General features: G+C 43.7%; 1 pseudogene; it reads left to right on the top strand.

Annotated features, from left to right (window-relative positions):
* The first annotated feature begins 306 nt into the window (after positions 1 to 306).
* Positions 307 to 1047, top strand: LOC137228245 (ferritin heavy chain pseudogene; annotated as a pseudogene).
* Positions 1048 to 4549: the final 3502 nt, after the last annotated feature.

Here is a 4549-nt window from a genome sequence, read left to right as displayed (position 1 = left end):
AAGGATCTTTCACCACGATCACGTGGGATTTATCCCAGGGATGCAAGGATTCTTCAATATATGCAAAATCAATCAATGTGATACACCATATTAACAAATCGAAAAATAATAAATAGCAGCTCGACAGTCCTCGCGGAGAGTCGCCGCAGATTCTTGCTTCAACAGTGCTTGGACGGAACCCGGTGCTCGTCTCCCGCCCCGGCCGGCCGCTCAGAGCCAGCCCTCGCCACCACCTCACAGCGCCCTCCGACTGCCCCAAGGTCCCCACCGCCATTACAGCGCCGCGCAGCCACCGCCACCATTCCACCTCAGCCGCCCACCATGACGACCGCATGCCCCTTGCAGATGCACCACAACTACCACCAGGACTCGGAGGAGGCTGCCATCAACCACCAGATCAACCTGGAGCGCTACGCCTCCTCCATCTACCTGTCCATGTCGTACTATTTTGACCGTGATGATGTGGCTTTGAAGAACTTGGCCAAATACTTTCTTCACCAATCTTGTGAGGAGAGGGAACATGCTGAGAAACTGATGAAGCTGCAGAACCACCGGGGTGGCCGAATCTTCCTTCAGGATATCAAGAAACCAGACCGTGATGACTGGGAGAGTGGGCTGAATGCAATGGAATGTGCGCTACACTTGGAAAAAAGTGTGACTCAGTCACTACTGGAACTGCACCAACTGGCCACGGAGAAAAATGACCCCCATTGGTGTGACTGCATTGAGACTCATTATCTGAATGGGCAGGTGAAATCCATTAAAGAACTGGGTGACCACGCAGCCAACTTGCGCACAATGGGGGCCCCCGAATCTGGCATGGCACAGTATCTTTTAGACAAGCACACCCTGGGAAACAGTGATGATGAGAGCTAAGCCTTAGGCTGGCTTCCCGTAGCCACAGGGGTGACTTCCCTGGTCACCAAGGCAGTGCATGCATGTTTGGGTTACCTTACCTTTTCTGTAAGTTGTACCAGAATATCTACAAGTCCTTTCCTTAGTACCATTCCTTCAAATAAAGTAATTTGGTACCCCCCCCCCAAAAAAGCATCATCTCAATAGACACAGAAAAGGCTTTTGACAAAAGTCAACAGCCACTTATGATAAAAACTCTCCAGAAAGTGGGCATAGAGGGAACCTACCTCAATATAGTAAAGGTCATATACAACAATCCCACAGCAAACATCATTCTCAATGGTGAAAAACTGAAAGCATTTCCTCTAAGATCAGGAACAAGACAAGGATGTCCACTCTCGCCACTATTATTCAACATAGTTTTGGAAGTCCTAGCCATGGCAATTAGAAGAAAAAGAAATAAAAGGAATACAAATTGGAAAAGAAGTACTAAAACTGTCACTGTTTGCAGGTGACATGATACTACACATAGAAAATCCTAAATATATTACCAGAAAACTACTGGAGCTCACCAGTGAATTTGGTAAAGTTGCAGGATACAAAAATAATACACAGAAATCTCTTGCATTCCTATACACTAACAACAAAAGATCAGAAGGAGAAATTAAGGGAAAAATCCCACTGACCATCGCAACAAAAAGAATAAAATACCTAAGAATAAACCTACCTAAGAAAGCAAAAGACCTGTACTCAGAAAACTATAAGACACTGATGAAAGAAATCAGAGACAACACAAACAAATGGAGAGATATACCACATTTTTGGATTGGAAGAATCAATATTGTGAAAGTGACTATACTACCCAAAGCAATCTACAGATTCAATGCAATCCCTATGATATTTCTTAAACAATTAGAACAAAAAAAAATTTATAATTTCTATGGAGACACAGAAGACCTGAAATAGCCAAAGGAATCTTGAGAAAGAAAAACAGAGCTGGAGGAATCAGACTACGTGACTTTGTACTACAAATCTCAAGTAATCAGAACAGTATGGTACTGTCACAAAGACTGACATACAGATCAGTGGAACAGGATAGAAAGTCCAGTGATACACCCACATACATATGGTCAATTAATCTATGATGAACAAGGCAAGAATATACAATTGGGAAAACACAGCCTCTTCAATAAGCGGTGCTGGGAAAAGTGGACAGCTACATGTAAAAGAATGAAATTACAACACTCCCTAACACCATACACAAAAATAAACTCAAAATGGATTAAAGCTATAAATGTAAGGCCAGACACTATAAAACTCTTAGGAAAAAACATAGGCAGAACACTCTTTAACATAAAACACAGCAAGATTTTTTTTTTTTTTTGAAGTACACGGGCCTCTCACTGTTGTGGCCTCTCCCGCTGCGGAGCACAGGCTCCGGACACGCAGGCTCAGCGGCCATGGCTCAGGGGCCCAGCCGCTCCGCGACATGTGGGATCCTCCCAGACCAGAGCACGAACCCGTGTCCCCTGCATCGGCAGGTGGACTCTCAACCACTGTGCCACCAGGGAAGCCCCAGCAAGATCTTTTTTGATCCACTTCCTAGAGTACTGAAAATAAAAACAGTAAACAAATGGAACCTAATTAAACTTAAAAACTATTGCATAGCAAAGGAAACGATAAACAAAACGAAAAGACAACCTATGGACTGGGAGAAAATATTTGCCAACAATGCAACCGACAAGGGATTAATCTCCAAAATATACAAACTTATGCAGCTCAATATCAAAAAATCAAACAACCCAATCAAAAAATGGACAGAAGACCTGAATAGACATTTCTCCAAAGAGACATACAGATGGCCAAGAGGTACATGAAAAGATGCTCAAAATCACGAATTATTAGAGAAATGCAAATCAAAACTACAATGAGGTATTCCCTCATACTGGTCAGAGTGGCCAGCATCAAAAAATGTAAAAACAATAAATGCTGGAGCAAGTGTGGAGAAAAGGTAACCCTCCTATGCTGTTGGTGGGAATGTCAACTGGTACAGCCACTATGGAGAACAGTATAGAGGTTCCTTAAACAACTAAAAATAGAACTACCATATGACCCAGCAATCCCACTCCTGGGCATATACCTGGAGAAAACCATAATTCAGAATGATACATGCACCCCAATGTTCACTGTAGCACTGTTTACAATAGTCAAGACATGGAAGCAACCTAAATGCCCACTGACAGATGAATGGATAAAGAAGATGTGGTGTTTATATGTGTGTGTGTGTGTATATACACACACACATACAATGGAATGTTAGCCATAAAAAAGAACAAAACAGTGCCATTTGCAACAACATGGGTGGACCTAGAGATAGTTATACTGTGTGAAGTCAGACACAGAAAGACAAATATCATATGATATTGTTTATATGTGGAACCTTAAAAAAAATTACAAATGAACTCATTTACAAAACAGAAATAGAGTCACGGATGTAGAAAACAAACTTATGGTTACCAGGGGATGGGAGGGGACACGGATAAATTAGGAGATTGGGATTGACATATACACACGACTGTATATAAAATAACTAGTAAAGACCTACTGTATAGCACAGGGACCTCTACTCAATACTCTGTAATGACCTATATGGGAAAAGAATCTAAAAGAACTAAGAGTGGGTATATGTATAACTGATTCACTTTGCTCTACACCTGAAACTTACACAACACTGTAAATCAACTATACTCCAATAAAATTTTTTTAACTACATACAGAACTATCACACACTCTAGCTAACTCACTCCTGGGCATATATCCGGAGAAAACCATAATTCGGAAAGACACATGAACCCAATGTTCATTGCAGCACTATTTACAATAGCCAGGACATGGAAGCCACCTAAGTGTCCATCGACAGATGAATGGATAAAGAAGATGTGGCACATACATACAATGGAATATTACTCAGCCGTAAAGAAGAATGAAATAATGCCATTTGAGACAACATGGGTGGACCTAGAGATGGTCATAGTGCATGCAGTCAGCCAGACAGAGAAAGACAAACACCATGTGATGTCTCTTGGGCATACAGGCTGTGATCACTCATGGCTCAGGTTACCGGAGTGCAGACAGGTAGAAGAGACTCAGGGAAGAAAGAAGTTTGGGGAGAACTCTGGACAGAAAGGCACAGAGAGGAGCACAGCCTGCCCTCCAGAATACCACTGGTTTTACACACTCCAGGTTCACAACCACCCGCTCTGTTTTCCAGATGCCAGCATTCACGGAGGCCTACAGCTTGAAGACCAAGAGTCAAGCAAAATATTTCTCTGCCCAGAGTCCTGCCTCTGGTGAGAGAAAATGCAGTCAGAGCACAGACAGCCTGCCAGGTTGTCTGGCCACTGTGCCCCTCGATCTGTCTGTAACTTCCGGATAGGATATAGTTAGCCAACCTGTGTCCCTCCGAGAAGAGAGCCAACTGGGCCAGTCACAGGCGCACAGCAACCAACCCCTCCTGTCCAGGCACCTCCCTAAGGTTAGAGCAACCCCATCTCACATTCTGGAGGTCCAAACTGGGAGCTGCATGTGCACGACGCCGGTGCTCTGTCACCCTCTAGTGGCTGTCCTCTCTAACTGCAGTTTTGAATCCTTCCTCCTGCACCCCGCTCCCCAGCTGGCTGCACTGGCCTTGGGC

Source organism: Pseudorca crassidens, chromosome 7 (assembly GCF_039906515.1).
Source record: "Pseudorca crassidens isolate mPseCra1 chromosome 7, mPseCra1.hap1, whole genome shotgun sequence".
Taxonomy (NCBI): Eukaryota; Metazoa; Chordata; class Mammalia; order Artiodactyla; family Delphinidae; genus Pseudorca; species Pseudorca crassidens.
Note: the sequence above shows the minus strand (reverse complement) of the source record. Positions and strands in the feature narration are given on the sequence as shown.